Source organism: Pongo abelii, chromosome 15 (assembly GCF_028885655.2).
Source record: "Pongo abelii isolate AG06213 chromosome 15, NHGRI_mPonAbe1-v2.0_pri, whole genome shotgun sequence".
NCBI classification, from domain to species: domain Eukaryota; kingdom Metazoa; phylum Chordata; class Mammalia; order Primates; family Hominidae; genus Pongo; species Pongo abelii.
In genome coordinates, this window is record NC_072000.2 from 73962422 (window position 1) to 73979896 (window position 17475).

General features: G+C 44.2%; 1 protein-coding gene across 3 annotated transcripts in view; it reads left to right on the forward strand.

The window, feature by feature from the left end:
- The first annotated feature begins 469 nt into the window (after positions 1–469).
- The window catches only part of SRSF5 (serine and arginine rich splicing factor 5), a 58655-nt gene continuing 41649 nt past the window's right edge, over positions 470–17475 (forward strand). For 2 of the 3 annotated variants that reach the window (XM_054529863.2, XM_009249202.4), the window contains exon 1: positions 470–796. The gene's annotated coding sequence lies outside the window, so the exon portion shown is untranslated. The remainder of the gene's footprint in view (positions 797–17475) is intronic. The other variant, XM_063715298.1, reaches the window with a different exon arrangement.

Consider the following 17475-nt stretch of genomic DNA (forward strand, 5'->3'; position numbering starts at 1 on the left):
TTTTTCTCCATGGCCAGATCTTGGGGGCACCATGCCCACGGCTCTGCCAGGTCTGTTGCAGGCCTAGTTTTTCATTCCTGGGATGGAGTATGGAGGCTGCGGTGGGAGAATCACCTGAGCCCAGGAGATCGAGGCTGCAGAGAGCAGTGTCCGCGCCACTGCACTCCAGCCTAGGCGCCAGAGTGACACCCTGTCTCAAAACAAGCAAACAAAACACAAACCAAAACAAAACTAATGATGCAAAATTTTAAAATAAAAAAAAAGAAGAAAATACAGGGTCCACGAAGAGGAGTGGATCCACTCCGTCTTCCTTCCCCGCTGCCATGCCCTTTGGCACGCAGCTGTCCCCACGCCCGGAAAGCCCCAGCTTCGGCTCAGCCCACAGCACGAGGGCACATCCTTCTGCCTGCGCAGGCCGGGGTGCTCGCCACCCTCGCGGTCCGCGTGCGCGCCCCCACGCAGGCTCAGCAGCGCCCGGGGTCTGCAGCGGAGGCCGAAGGAAGTACCACGGGCAGCTCAGACCTGAGGCCGCAAGGGCGCGCCGGGCGGGCAGGGCCAGGGCAGAGGTCCGATTTCCTCCCTCTGACCGGAAGAAAAGCCACTTTCCCTGGGAAGAACTCGAAGAAGTTGGAAGTTGGACGTCTGAGCTTCACCTTGGATTTGGGGTCTCGGCCCGCGGGCGACTCACCCCACCCACCAGGAGCCCATGAAGCCGGGCCGGCTCAGCCCGCTGGCGCCATCTAGTGTCGAATGAGGAGGCGGCCCTCTGCGGCTGGAGGGGACGCTTCGGCGTGGGGTGAGTTAGCTTCCAGGTTATGCAAAGCGGGGGTCAGCGGGGAGTCGGGGGTGTGACAGCCAGGGCCTCCAGTGGGTAGGGGATGCGACCTAGGAGTCTATGAGAAACTGACTCCTGCTTGGACTCTGTATTCTGTTTCCTAGAGCTGCCGTAACAAATTACCACTAACGGTGGCTTAAGGCAGCAGAGATGTCTTCTCTCACAGTTCTGGAGGTCAGAAGTCTGAAATCAAGGCGTGGGCAGGGCCGTGCCCCCTCCGCAGGCTCTAGAGAGAGTCTTTCCAGGCCTCTTTCTAGCTTTTGGCGGCTGCCCGCAATTCTTGTTGTGGGTTTGCTTACAGATGCCTCACTCCAGTCTCTGTCTTCCTGTATGTCCAGGCCCACATCTCCCTCCTATAAAAACACGGGTTATAGGATTAGAGCCCACCCAATCCAGTAGGATTCATCTTAACCTGATCACATCCTATTTCCCCATAAGATCACATTCACAGGAACCAGAGGTTAGGATACCTTCCACAGAATCTTTTCGCTCAACAGTTGTCCCCCGAGCACCTGTAAGGTGCCAGGCTGGTGCTGAGGGCTGGGCACACGGAGCTGCTCTGTCCTTGAGGTTCTCACGACTGGCACTAATAGTGTCATCACCGATCTATGTCCCCTTCAACCTTGACTCCTCAGTGCCTAGCAGGGCCGGCCCAGAGGCCCTGTATTTCATTGAATTAGGAAGGAAGGATGGAGGAAGGGCAGGAGAGAGGAAAGAAGGGCTGCAGGAATGATGCAGGGAGACCACGCAGCGGGGAAGCGGGTGCACAGCAGTTGGCTAGTGCTTTACAGAGCAAGTGCTGTTGGAGCTGGGTCTTGAACCAATAGTAGTTTGGTTGCCAGGCAGAAGAGAGGGGCCAGGGGGAGAGGCCTTCTAGGCAGAGCTGACAGGTGGGCGATGCCCAGTTGTGAGTGGGGCCGTGAGGTTGGGGAGTTTGGGAGCCAGGTGTGGTTGGAAGGGAGGGTGTGGGGGAAAGGTGCTGTCAAATGATCCAGACCTGGAGACTGTGGCTTCTATGGTGAAGGGCTTTGAGAGCCATTCTCTTGGTTTGAAGCATCTTGTAGGTGGGCAACCGAGCAGGTTTTAAAGCATGTGCTAGGTGTCATAATTACCAGGGGTGGAGATGGTGCAACAGGCAGAGATCCATGAAACAGAGGTCCATAGAATATCCTACCTTATAAATAAAAATTATTATTTTTTGAGACAGTGTAGAACTGCGATCTGATCTGATACGTTCTGTCCTTTAATATCTGAGTTAAATATGTTATTGGCTCCCAATCCAGACCCCAAGAGAGGATTCTTGGATCTCCCGCAAGAAAGAATTCAGGGCCAGTCCACAGAGTAAAGTGAAAGCAAGTTTATGAAGAACGTAAAGGAATAAAAGAACAGCTACTGTATAGACAGAGCAGTGGCATGGGCTGCTCGACTGAGTATATTTATAGTTATTTCTTGATTATATGCCAAACAAGGGGTGGATTATTCATTAGATTTCCAGGAAAGGGGTGGGAATTCCTGGAACTGAGGGTTCCTCTTCCTTTTAGACCATATAGGGTGACTTCTGGACATTGCCACGGCATTTGTAAATGGTCATGGCGTTAGTGGGAGTGTCTTTTAACATGGCAATGCGTTATAATTAATGTATAATGAGCAATGAGGTTGACCAGAGGTCACCTTCATCATCGTCTTGGTTTTGGTGGGTTTTAGCCGGCTTCTTTTTTTTTTTTTTTTTTTGAGATGGAGTTTCGCTCTTGTTGCCCAGGCTGGAGTGCAATGCCCCGATCTCAGCTCACTGCAACCTCTGCCTCCCGGGTTCAAGCAATTCTCCTGCCTCAGCCTCCTGAGTAGCTGGTTTAGCTGGCTTCTTTACTGCATCCTGTCTTATCAGTGTGGTCTTTGTGACCTATATCTTGTGACCTCCTGTCTCATCCTGTGACTTAGAATGCCATCTGGGGATGCAGCCCAGCAGGTCTCAGCCTTATTTTACCAGCCCCTATTCAAGATGGAGTCATTCTGGTTTGAACACCTCTGACAAATATGTTTATCTTTCTTATAGTTATAAATACGTTTGGATCTACCATCTTATTTTGTATGAGCTCTTTATTTTCTTCTTTTTACTGTTTCCTATCTTCTTTTGGATTAAAAATGTTATCAATTTTCTACAATTTCTATTTTTCCATTGGACGAAATCCGTAAGATTGTATTTCTGTTCTTTTGAAAGTCAATGTTGGGACTCAGAAACTGATATCCCAATGGTTCTTTGACATGCTGGACTAAAGAAGCAGGCTCATGATCTCTTTGACCTTCCCCCAACTCCTGTTTCTGAATTCTTTGTTTCTCTCAAAGCACAGAATGAGGCTATTTTCTGAAGTTTCCAGGTGCTTGGGAGTTGATAAAATTAAAAAAAAAATTTTTAATGAAGTTCTCTTATCTACCTAGAAACCAGACCCCCAAATAGGACCACAATTGCCTTCCGTCCTCTCCCTGAAATCTCATTATCTCAGAAAAGTAAGACTGAAGAATGTAACCACACCTGGATGAACTTTTTCCCAAGACATTTATTTATTTAATTTATTTTTTGAGACAAGGTCTCGCTCTGTCACCCAGGCTAGAGTAAAGTGGCCAAACATGGCTCATGCAGCCTGAACCTCCCAGGCTCAAGTGAGCCTCCTGCCTCAGCTTCCTGAATAGCTGGGATTTATAAGAGTGTGCCACCGTACCTAATTTTTTGATATTTTTTGGAGACGGTGTCTCCCCATGTTGCCCAGGCTGTTCTCGAACTCCTGGACTCACACAATCCTCCCGCCTCAACCTCCCAAAGTGCTGGGATTACAGGCTTCAGCCACTATGCCCAGCTTTTTTCACAAGATGATGTCTGCCTCTTGTGCACATCCAATACCCAACCAGAATATCTGCAAGTTAATTTCTGTTTTCCAGGTCCATTCATTTACCCTGAAAATCATTTATTCTTACACTCCTCACTTCCCTCTCCCTAATGAAGAGGGTATTTAAGTGTCAGTCCTTTGGCCGTATCCTCGAGTTTTCATATTTTGTAGACTCCCATGCATGTGTTTTCTGTTGTTAATCTGTCTTTCATTATAGGAGTGTCTCCTGTGATTCTTTTTTTTTTTTTTTTTGAGACTGAGTTTCACTCCTTTGCCCAGGCTGGAGTGCAATGGCACGATCTCGGCTTACTGCAACCTCCGCCTCCCTGGTTCAAGTGATTCTCCTGCCTCAGCCTCCCAAGTAGCTGGGATTACAGGCATGTGCCACCACGCCCGGCTAATTTTGTATTTTTAGTAGAGACGGGGTTTCTCCATGTTGGTCAGGCTGGTCTTCAACTCCCATCCTCAGGTGATCCACCCACCTCAGCCTCCCAAAGTGCTGGGATTACAGGCGTGAGCCACTGCACCCGGCCTTCTGTGATTCTTTATAATGGGGAGAAAAGAAATCATCCCCTTTCTGCCCCTACATCACCCAACTTTTTCTTAAAAAAATTGAAATTATTCATTATTTCTCTCCTCCTCCAAAATTTATAGACATTGGCCTGTCTGTCCTGAAATTTTAAAAAATTTGACTTTTGTTATAAATTTCTAATTATATTGCATTATTATCAAATAATATAGTCTGAATAATAAGGATCCTTTGGAATTTGTAAAGGCTTCCATTATAGCTTACCAAATTGTTTTAAATGTAGAATATGTCAAAAAGAATGCATATTCTTTATCCCCAGGTATAAAGTGCTATATAGAGCTAATAGCTCAATCTTATTAAGTATATTGCCCCTATTTTTAACACCTCTGCTTGACCATAGAGGAGTCTGGTAATATTTCAAACTACAGTTGTTGACTTACTTATTTCTCCCTGAAGTTTGTCAGTTGTTGCTTGCCCTATCCTCCTATCATAAGCATGTGCCAAATGGATTTTTCATGTCTTTCTTTCGTTTTCACGCCAAGCTCTGTTCTTATTTGCTCCATTTGAATGGTTTGATGCTCAGGCACATGGTCCTCTTTCAAATTAAAATCAAAATGCTGGTGAAGGTTAGAAACAGGTTTGGGTTCATAAAATGGTCAGGCACTGAAAAGGGATTTGGTAGTGAAGGACGGCACTTGTTTCAGAATACGGGGAGAGCTTTCTGACATCTGTGGCCTCGTCCACTCACTGGAGGAGATAAAAACTGAAGATACTGCAACTCTTTCACCAGGTGGTGCAGTAAGCACACACTTCGGAGTTCAGTCTACCCAACTACTCGGACAAGAACACAAGATTCCAGTAAGAAAAAGAAGGAATGGTGGATTTTCAATGAAAGATGAGAGGTCCATAGCCAATACCGTGTGTGTGTGTGTGTGTGTGTGTGTGTGTGTGTGTCAAGACCAGAACCTTATAACAGCAGAATGTGAGATCTGAACTGGATCCTCTGACTTGCTTTTTTTTTTTTTTAAGACAGAGTCTCCCTCTGTTGCCCAGGCTGGAGTGCCATGGTGTGATCTTGGCACACTGTAACCTCCGCCTCCTGGTTTCAAGCGATTCTTCTGCCTCAGCCTCCTGAGTACCTGGGATTACTGGCGCCCACCACCACGCCCAGCTAATTTTTTGTATTTTTAGTAGAAACAGGGTTTCACCATGTTGGCCAGGCTGGTCTTGAACCCCTGACCTCATGATCTGGCTGCCTTGGCCTCCCAAAGTGCTGGGATTACAGGTGTGAGCCACCGTGTCCAGCCTGACTTGCTTGTTTTTACAGAGATAATCAATCCAGAGTGATGAAACAGACAATTGCTTTGGTCCATGCATCATCCATCTATCCATCTATCCATCCATCCATCCATCCATCCATCCATCTATCCATCCATCTATCCATCCATCCATCCATCCATCCATCCAGTATTTACTGAATGTCACCAAGGACTTGCCAAGATCACACTGATGTTTAGTAGCAGAAGTTAATTGAGAACTAGATCACCTAGAGAAAAAATGCAAAATCTTAGAATATCTCCAGATTTTATTATTTACTTTTGGAAAGAGATTTTGGCATTCATTTAAATATCAATACATTTAATATTTTATTTTATTTACATTTATTTATTTATTTTAATTTTTATTTATTTTTTGAGACAGAGTCTCGCTCTGTCTCCCAGGCTGGAGTGCAATGGTGCGATCTTGGCTCACTGCAGCCTCCGTCTCCTGGGTTCAAGTGATTCTCCTACCTCAGCCTCCTGAGTAGCTGAGATTACAGGAGACTGCCACCATGCCCGGCTAATTTTTGTATTTTTAGTAGAGACGGGGTTTAACCATGTTGGCCAGGCTGGTCTTGAACTCCTGACTTTAGGTGATCGCACACCTCAACCTCCTAAAGTGCTCAGATTACAGGCATGAACCACCATGCCTGGCTTATTTTATTTCATTTTTTGAGATGGAGTCTCACTTTGTTGCCCAGGCTGGAGTGCAGTGGTGTGATCTTGGCTCACTGCAACCTCCACCTCAAGTGATTCTCGTGCCTCAGCCTTCTGAGTAGCTGAGATTACAGGCATGCACCACCATGCCCCACTAATTTTTGTATTTTTAGTAGAGACAGGGTTTCACCATGTTGCCCAGGCTGGTCCTGAACTCCTGACCTTAAGTGATCCACCTGCCTCAGGCACCCAAAGTGCTGGGATTATAGGCATAAGCCACAGTGCCCAGCCCTGTTTAATATTTTAGAAATTAACGGCAGCCAAAACAAATAAGAAAGCGTACTGGGGTGTGTGGAGAGGGAAGGGGCGTGATGGGGGCAGGACTGGAAGCCCTTGCATCCTATTCGTTCTCCAAGGAAGCAGCTAACAGGTAGCACCTAAAGAGACACAAACAAACAAATGTAGTGTGTGCAACTCAATTGGCTCCTGCATTAGGGGGAAAAGCAATTCTTGAAGGCATTTTTTGGGGAAATTTGAATATGACAATAGGGGAAATTTGAATATGCATATGATATGATGGGATGTTAAAGAATCATTGTTAATTTTCTTGCGTGTGATGATGGTGTTGTGGTTATGTAGGAGAGTGTCTTTATATTTGGGAGACACATGCTAAAGTGTTGAGGGGTGAAGTGTCATGATAATGTGACTGACTGTTAAACTGTTTAGCCAAACACACACGTGCACACACACATACATACACAGTCATTAAAGCTAACGGGCCAAATTGGTAACAATTGCTGAATCTAAGTGGAGCGTGTTTATTGTACTGTTCTTTCAGCTCTTCAGGGTGTTGGGAAATGTTCATAGTTGAAAGCTGGATGGAGGCATGCAGCTCTTAGGAGATCCATACATACAGGTCCAGTTGAGAACCGTGTGCTGGGTATTTACAGGGGGTGACACTCCCTGAAGGTTAGAGAGAGGTGGCCTCTGACCCCTTCCTGCGTACAGGTCTGAGAGGCAGAGCACCTCACTGTAGTCTGGATCTGCCCATGATGCCCTGTGGGCACTGGGTAGATAAGAGGGGAGGGCAACAGGTTTCTCTTAGGAAAGGAACTGAAGGGGCCAGTCTGAAAAAGTGGTCTCTAGAGTGTGACTTGCACATAGTAGATGCTCAATAAATCTGCCTGTATTAATTGTCTCAACAGATGCTTATGGATTTTATTGACATTAGGTCATAAAACTGGAAACATGAGTGCCTGTTTATTAGTCTCTTCTACTACACCGGTGGATTCCTTTGAGGAGCTGGTCTGACAGTCCCCTGAGAAGAGGCAGTGGCTGGCTGTCAGTGCTGTCCTGGAAACCCCTTTCTCCCTTAGTTGCCTAGAAAAACCTCCATAAGGGGCAGTGCATCTCAACTGACTCCACTCTACCCTGGGATGAGGACGGCCAAAGCAGGTGGCCAGGAGAGCATGAAGGACCAAGAAGTGCTTGGTATACAGTAGGCACTCAGTGGCTATCCCCTGGGTGGTAACCAATCATTTGCTGAGTCCCTATTATGTGCCGGGCATGGTAGTCCTTTACATCCTCCTCATGAACCTCATTATTCTGGTTTTACGAACATGTGAGAAGAAAGGGATCCAAGGATGGTAGGAAGTTCCTCCTGGAGCTGCAGAAAGGGAAAGAGGCAGAGAGAGGGCAAGGGCACAGGGGAAGGGGCAGCGGTTTGGGGTGTGAGTCAGACCAGCCTTCCTCGCAGCGGAAACATACAAGAAGGAAAAGGTGTGGAGTCTGCCAGAGAGGAAGGGAAGCAATGACCTCTGTGTGAAGGTGGACAAGCAGAAGATGCAGATGCCTGGGTAAAGTCAACTCCAGCCTCTTTCTAGTCATGAGGTTTTGACCTGAGAGGGGTCTACTTAGGTCAAACCCCATGGCTGACCTAGGACAAAGCAGGCAGTAGCCTTGAAGTTGCAAGTCCTGGACTGATCCCCATAGGCCTTGATAGCTGCATGACTTGTGGGTCAGTAGACAATCAGAGGGTGCACTGTCTGCAGGAAATTTACAAACAATAACAAAACTGACTAAAAGTCACCCTGCCTTTTAGCAACACCATGTGCTGGCAATTCTGAACAATGGCAGTGATAAAGGACTTCTCCCTGGAAGAACTCCATTGTCAGGCTAAGTTCTAAGCAATTGCTGCCATTACCGTTGAATTTTAATAAAATATAGGTAAGCTTCAGACTGGCTCATTTTTATTAGTTATCTCTTATTTATTTATTTATTTGAGACGGAGTCTTGCTCTGTCTCTCAGGCTGGAGTGTAGTGGCGTGCTCTTGGCTCACCGCAATCTCCACCCTCTGAGTTCAAGCAATTCTCGTGTCTCAGCCACCTGAGTAGCTGAGACTACAGGCGCATGCCATCATGCCCAGCTAATTTTTGTATTTTTTGTAGAAATGGGGGTCTCACCATGTTGCCAAGGCTGGTCTCGAACTCCTGGGCTCAAGCAGTTCTCCTGCCTCAGCCTCTCAAAGTGCTGGGATTACAGGCGTGAACCACCAGGCCTGGCTGTTTTCCCCTCTTTTGTAAAAAAACAAAACAAAACAAAAAAATTAATGTAATTAACAAATATTTAACTCATTATTTATTTCCGTATTGTAATATTTATTTTATGTTTTATTTTGAATTTTGCTTGGATGATTGTTTTTTCTTTTTAGATGGAGTTTTGCTCTTGTCGCCCAGGCTGGAGTGCAATGGCATGATCTTGGCTCACTGCAACCTCCACTTCCTAGATTCAAGCAATTCTCCTGCCTCAGCCTCCCAAGTAGCTGGGATTACAGACATGTGCCACCATGCCTGGCTAATTTTGTATTTTTAGTAGAGACAGAGTTTCACCATGTTGGCCAGGCTGGTCTCAAACTCCTGACCTCAGGCGATCTGCCAGCCTTGGCTTCCCAAAGTGCTAGGATTACTGCGCCCAGCCTTGGATGGTTGTTTACACAAAGTTTAATACAAGAAAAACTTTACTGCCTATTTATTTTCTGGCCTTTTTTTTTCTTTTGAGACAGAGTCTTGCTCTGTTGCCCAGGCTGGAATGCAGTTGAACAATTATACCTCACTGCAGTTTCGACCTCCTGGTCTCAAGTGATCCTTCCACCTCAGCCTCCTGAGTAGGTGGGACTACAAGTGCCACCACCATGCCTGGTTAATTTTTTTCTATTTTTTATAGAGACAAGGGATCTCATGTTGCCCAGACTGGTCTCAAACTACTGGCCTCAAGTGATCTGCCCACCTTGGCCTCCCAAAGTGCTGGAATTACGGGTATAAGCCATTGTGCCTGGCCTTTTCTGGCCATTTTATTATTTGTTTCATTCTGTATTAGTCTGTTTCCACACTGCTGATAAAGACATACCAGAGACTAGGCAATTTACAAAAGAAAGAGGTTTAATTGACTTACAGTTCCACATGGCTGGGGAAGCCTCACAATCATGGTGGAAGGCAAGGAGGAGCAAGTCTCATCTTACATGGATGGCAGCAGGCAAAGAGAGAGTGAGGAAGATGTAAAAGCGGAAACTCCTGATACAACCATCAGACCTCGTGAGACTTATTCATTACCATGAGAACAGTATGGGGGAACTGCCCCCATGATTCAATTATCTCCCACCACATTCCTCCCATAACACTTGGGAATTATGGGAGTACAATTCAACATGAGATTTGGGTGGGGACACAGAGCCAAACCATATCATTCCACCCCTGGCCCCTGCCAAATCTCATGTCCTCACATTTCAAAACCAATCATGCCTTCCCAATAGTCCCCCAAAGTCCTAACTCATTTCAGCATTAACTCAAAAGTCCACAGTCCAAAGTCTCATCTGAGACAAGGCAAGTCATTAAAAATAAAGTACGGGTTGAAACCCACTAAAGTGATTTCAAGAGCCACCAATGGGTTGAAACCCCCAGTTTGGAAATCTTTGAGCTAAATGATCCACTGACATTCTGTGGGTCTATAACCAATGGCCCTGAGCTCAGATTCCCAGGGCCAGGCCTGAGGGATGAAGGGGTGGACAGGGAGGAAGCAGGGGTGATGTCCTGGTTGGCCCCTACAGCCAGCAGGTTGGAAGGCAGATCTCCAGATGCTTTTAAACAAGCCCAAAATACAGTGTCTTAGGTGAAAGGAGCTCCCAATTTTTAACAGTTAGCAGGTATTAACTCTGGTTTTAAATCCAATATAATAAGTTTGTCATTTTGATTTTTGAATACTGTGCAAGCAAGCAAGCGATGGGCAGGGGAGGGGGGTGGCGGGGAAGAGAGAGAGAGAAAAAAAAACCTATATCGCCAGAGGTTTAGTTCTCTATGTAAATTATCAATCCTCTTTTCCTTCACCTTTGTCAGCCTGTCCTATATCAAATCAGTTCAGCAGAATCACAGCCAGAAAGACCCCTGTGCCTAGAACAGGGTGCATGTTTGCTTAATTCACCTCCAGACCCACCCCTCAGCCCAGTCTTCTTTGCAAACACCCCTCCCTCACTCAGCATGTCTGGGTTAGCTTTGCAACCACAGAGTCACTGGAGGCAAAGAGTGCCTTAGGTAGCAGGAGGTGAAAAGTGTTCCCTGGGAACGTCTTTTCCACCTGATCCCCATTCCCAAGCATCCTTGGGTCACCCATGGTCTGCCTCCAGTGTGTGCAGAGGGTAGCTCCTTCCAGAGGGCCCAGGTGCTAATGACAGGTCATGGCATTTGAACCCTGGGCTGGCTCAGGAGGCAGAAGAAAGTGAGCAACTGTGGTTCCTGCCAGGAAGAGACCTGGGCAGCTACGCAGAATAACTAGCTCCACCTCTGCATCCTCTCTTCGCCCTGCCCTGCTGATTGTACAATAGTTTTTCTAGAGTGAGAAACGCCAGCTCCATACCTTGTGATTGGTTTTCTCCTCCAAGTGACAGCTTGGGGGAGAATACTGCCACTCAACTACTAAATTTGAGGATTCCTTAATCTCCCTGACCCTGGGGTGTGGTCTCAGAAAACAAAAGATGCAATGTAAAAGCAAACTATATCCTATTAAAAAGTTATGGTGGGCACGGTGGCTCACACCTCTAATCCCAGCACTTTGGGAGGCCAAGTCGGGCGGATCACGAGGTCAGGAGATCAAGACCATCCTGGCTAACAAGGTGAAACCCCGTCTCTACTAAAAAATACAAAAAGTTAGCCAGCTGTGGTGGCCGGCACCTGTAGTCCCAGCTACTCGGGAGGCTGAGGCAGGAGAATGGTGTGAACCCAGGAGGTGGAGCTTGCAGTGAGCTGAGATCACGCCACTGCACTCCAGCCTGGGCGACAGAGTGCGACTCTGTCTCAAAAAAAAAAAAAAGAAATTATTATGGGAAATTTCAAACAGGCACAACAGAGGATAGTTCAATGAGCCTTCATGTGCCCATTGCTCTGCTTCAACAGTTATCAATATTCTATTAATTTTGTGCCATTTTAAAAAAATGAGCCTTTGAAGTTATGTTTACTGCCAGGGAAAGATCTTCTTGGTTTATGGAAAAAGACAGTTTATAAAATATTAATAGTTATTGTAGTGTGATTTCAGTCATGTTAAAATGCACTTTTAGACATTTGGAACAGCAGATTACCACAAGGTAAATGTGTCTGATGGACTACTGCTGAGCACTTAGTATCTGTGGCTTGTTCTGGTGGCTTATTTTTTAAATTTTTAAAATTGTATTTATTTTTGATTGATTGATTTATTTTTGATATGGAGTCTTGCTCTGTCACCCAGGCTGGAGTGCAGTGGCGCTATCTTGGCTCACTGCAAGCTCCGCCTCCTGGGTTCACACCATTCTCCTGCCTCAGCCTCCTGAGTAGCTGGGACTACAGGAGCCTGCCACAATGCCTGGCTAATTTGTTGTATTTTTAGTAGATATAGGGTTTCACCGTGTTAGCCAGGATGGTCTCGATCTCCTGACTTCATGATCCGCCCGCCTTGGCCTCCCAGAGTGCTGGGATTATAGGTGTGAGCCTCTGGCGGCTTATTTTTTAAAAAAGAAAATGTGTCCTGTTTAGAGGGACAGGGTGAGGCAGTCTCTTGTCCTGGCAGAGAGATGCACAGCTGTTTGTCACCTGCTTCAAAACACTCTGCCACCCACCATTCACCCACTCAGCATTATGTTTCTGGTGTTGAAGAAAACAGCACTGTGACAGAAAGCGACTGGGGCTTCAGTAACACTGCAAACTGAATTCATAAATGCTAGGTGCCACTGAAAGTCATGGTGTCAAAATATATTTGACTAAGGTGTCTGCTGGATATTCTTAATAAATTTTTTTTTTGAGACCAAGTCTCGCTCTGTTGCCCAAGCTGGAGTGCAGTGGTGTGATCTTGGCTCACTGCAACCTCCGCCTCCCGGGTTCAAGCGATTCTCCTGTCTCGCCCTCCCGAGTAGCTAGGACTACAGGTGTGTGCCACCACACCCAGCTGATTTTTTTTTTTAATTTTTAGGAGAGAAGGGGTTTCACCACATTAGCCAGGATGGTCTCGATCTCCTGACCTCGTGATCTGCCCACCTTGGCCTCCCAAAGTGCTGGGATTACAGGTGTGAGCCACCGCACCTGGCTATTCTTGCTAAATTAAAAAAAAAGTTATAACGCCGTCAACTGGATGATCCTAATTTTGATTCTGATAATTAGCATAGGAAGAAGGCTTGGATGGACGCCAAAAAGTTAGCAGTGATGTTATGTGGGCTGGGCTTCTGTGATAGCTTGGATTCTTCTTGTTTATCTGGATAGTCTACTTTTTTTTCCTATGCGGTGCATATAGAAAAATGAAAGCAACTTAAACATTCAAAATAAATAAAGGTTTATTTTATGAATCTCAGTGTCATTGCATATGAAAGCAAGAAGTGCAACTGGGTGCTCTACCTAAGGTCCTGAGCTGGAAGAACTTGTCTGAGGAAGAACCTGTCTGATGAAAAACCCGTCTTTGTCAGACAGGTTTGAGAGAGGGCACTGGAAATGGCTTTGTTTCCTCAGGTGTCAAAGAGGGTGGAGATGGGGTTACAGGTGTGGGCATTGCACAGGCAAAACAAAACACCCAACAGAACCTAGGGAGTCCTTTGTGCATGGGCACACACAAGAGAGTGGCACTTTAGGCAAATGGCCCTAATCTAGTGCAGCGGGGTTGAAATGAGTGCTTGGGTCCTCATAAAACAAGGTTCCATTCCCCAAGGAGACTTTAAGCAGCTTGTACATGGAGTGAACCTAGAAAATCTGCACGAGTCTCAGTTAATTTAGAAAATTTATTTTGCCAAGGTTGAGGACGTGCCCGTGACACAGCCTCAGGAAGTCCTGATGACATGTGTCCAAGGTGGTCAGGGCACAGGCATGTTTTTATACATTTTACGGAGACATGAGACATCAATCAATATATGTAAGTAGTACATTAGTTCCGTCCAGAAAGGCGGGGACAACTCAAAGCAACCCCCGCCCCACCCCATCCCTCGCACCCCCAGGTTTCCAGGTCACAGATCTATGGGAGATTCTTTAGAGTTTCTGATCAGTCTTTCCAAAGGAGGCAATCAGAATATGCGTCTATCTCTGTGAGCAGAGGGATGACTTTGAATAGAATGGGCGACAGGTTTGCCCTGAGTGGTTCCCAGCTTGAGGGGGCCAAGATATTTTCCTTTCACATTTCCCCCCTTTTCTTTTTAAAAATCTTTTGGAGAAAGCATTTTAGAAGAAAATGAGTCTCTGGTCTCAGGTTTCATCTGATCTCTCATGGCAAGGACAGTTTATTCCTAGACGGGTAGGCCTCAAAAATCTCATTTTTAGCAGGTTGTGAAGCCTCATGTCCTATAAAGAGAAAATGCGGGGAGGAAGGGAGAAAAACAATAACAAACAAAAGAACAATCCTGGGAAAATTGAAATAGGCCACATTACTCTGAAGTTCATACATTAGTAGGCAGGTATGAAAGTGGCTTATGTATGTAAATAGGTTGCTGTTATTTTCTTCTGAGGTTTAAGTTGTTTAGCTTCAGTTCACAGGGATTTAAGAAAGCACAGCTGAGTTTTCAGTGACTCCAAATTAGGCAAAATGGAAAAAAAAAAAGAAAGAAAAAACCTGAAAATATTATTTTGAAGACTTAGCCAAGAAAAATTAGAATTTGGTTCAAACTGTAGAAAATAATAAAAATTGAAAAAACATTAGGCAAGACTAGAATCTAACAACAGGTGTACTACAGTTTTGAAACACAATTTTTCTCTCTCCAGTTTCCCATTTTTACTAAAGATAAATCATGGTAGAACTGGTTTGCTTTATTACACTTGGCCTAATTATTTGTGTACAGTGCAGCGAGAATAATTATTTTTTACACAGACTTTTAAATTGGCTTTGGTGGAACTTGTTCCATAAGAGGAATCTCAGGTAAGACTTTTTAAAGCCAAGCCCAGCCATGGATATGTGTCATCAAATACCTATGAGTTGAGTGAATTTCCACTCCTCTTGACATTCCAAGATAAACCTGGGGTTTCTGTGCCTGTCAGAAAGTGACATACTTTGTTTACCACAGGTCAGAAACCCTGTACATGGACTGTGTACACAAAATATGAGGCCACTTTCCCAAAGGCTTTATTGACTGTGTAAGTCAAGTTTGATTCCTTAAAGGAAAGCACACCATTCCAGTCAAAGCCTTGGTATAATAACTAGTTTCTCCAGTTGTGTCCTGTTACAAATGAGAACAGATTGTTATTACATTTATGCAAATAACCATATTACCATAAGTTAAAAATACTCACAAATAGTTTCCAAATTCTGGAGAAATTATGTAGAGAGAAACAAATATGCTCCAAATTTTGTTCATAGAATTATACTGAACTGTTAAAAGCTGTCAATAGCTCAAAAGAAAAGTTTTAAGGCTCTGAAAAACAAAACAAAGGATCGGCAAACATTTTAAGCAAAAAGTCAATAAGATTAGTTCAGTCCAGGCAGTTAATTCCTGTTCTGCTTGATACTCATGAATGTTTTAGCTCTCCATGAGTCCTGAAAGTTTTTCCTCTATTCTAATGTCACAATCTCCAAAGTTATCAGAAACCTCCATTCAAGAGCACCTATTATAGTTTTATAGCTGATTATAAGACCACCTTCTAAAGAGAACCAAAACAGACAACAGTTGTCCATGGACAAAGTCTTAGGGCAACCGTAGTCAAAGACACAATTGATGAAAAAATTTGTTACTTCTGTGGCACACTATAATTTTAACATAACAATTATGATTATTACTGATAATGTACACTAAATTATATCATAATTATAGTTTTCCCTAATTTTGGAACACATACCAATAACGTATTTATACAAATATAGCCCAAAGAAAACCCAACACCATTTCATATTTGACAATGCTTCCTGTATAATTTTTGTATCAAATAAGCCAAATTATGGTTTTTTTTGGACTTTAGGGAACCTAAATATCTTAAAGGACTAATTAGGTCAGAAAAAAAGATATAATTTATAATCCAATTTTGGAAAGTTTGTCAAATATCAAAGGTTTTAAACACTTGATATCACAAAATAGGATCACAGGTCATTGTAAAACAAGTCATTCATTTAACCAAAGTGATAACTCAAGGATTAAAAAAAAAAAGGAGAAAACCTTTATTCTTTGAGACAGACAACTAAATTTTCCAAACAATAAGCCCTAATAAAAACAGCATGGGCTGGGCACGGTGGCTCACACCTGTAATCCCAGCACTTTGGGAGGCCGAGGCGGGAGGATCACAAGGTCAAGAGATAGAGACCATCCTGGCCAACATGGTGAAACTCGGTCTCTACTACTAAAAAAAATACAAAAATTAGCTGGGTGTGGTGGTGCATGCCTGTAGTCCCAGCTGCTCGGGAGGCTGAGGCAGGAGAATCACTTGAACTCAGGAGGTGGAGGTTGCAGTGAGCTGAGATCACGCCACTGCACTCCAGCCTAGTGACAGAGCGAGACTCTGTCAAAAACAAAAAACAAAAAACAAAAAAAACAAAACCAAAAAAACCCAGCATGAAACCAAACTTTTATAAACAATCTATAAAATTTTAATCTTGACCATAAGATATAACTTCCATAAACCTTTTATAACCTTTATTAAGGAGTTGGATAATGCTTCAAGAAAACCTTGTTAATCTGACATAGGCCCATATGCTGGTCTTGCATCAGTGTGCATTTAACATTAATGATTAATTTATAGAGAAACTGAACTTATTTTATCATTCAAAATTGGCACTTATAATCTTAGGTGCCTACCTCTTCCACAATAGTCCCTGGGCCTTGAGGAGTTGAATAACTTCAATTTCTTGCCGTATGTCTCAGGAATGCAGTTTACTTTGATTGACATCTATGGGGCCTAAAGATGAGGCTTTAATTGCTGTCAGTGTTTAAGATTTAGCAGGACTTGGTGTCTTTTTTAGACCCAGGAATCAAAGCCCTGTAACTCAATGTCACAAAGACTTTAAAAGCACATACAGGAAGACACATGGATGTAATAACCTTAATTGAGAAAATATGTTTGTTTGTTTGTTTTTGAGATGGAATCTCACTCTATTGCCCAGGCCAGAGTGCAGTGGCATGATCTTGGCTCACTGCAACCTCTGCCTCCTGGGTTCAAGCAATTCTCCTGCCTCAGCCTCCCGAGTAGCTGTGATTACAGGCGCACACCATCACGCCCCGCTAATTTTTATATTTTTAGTAGAGACGGGGTTTTCCCAGGTTGGCCAGGCTGGTCAAAAACTCCTGACCTCAAATGATCCACCCACCTTGGCCTTCCAAAGTGCTGGGATTATAGGTGTGAACCATGCACCCAGCCAAGAAAAATTTTTTTATCTCGGTTTTTTTCCTAAGTGAACCAAAACTTAATAATAAGATGACAACTTGATCATATTAAAGTTTTTGCTTTTTAATATAAATCCTCTTATTGTGACTTACACCGACCATTTGTGACATGCTTGGACTTTCTGGTTTGTCCTGAACATCCCTGCTTCTTAAACAACCATTTTATTTTAGGATTAAATTTACTATACAAGATTCTTTCTCATATAAAATTATTTTGCTTTAAGCTTTCTTACCACAAAAAATACCTCTTTATTGTAAAATTATTTCTCTTTAAGCTTTCTTACCACAAAAAGTACCTCTTTATTTTTATTATTTTTTATTTATTTATTTTTTGAGAAGGAGTCTTGCTCTGTCACCCAGGCTGGAGGGCGGTGGTGTGATCTTGGCTCACTGCAAA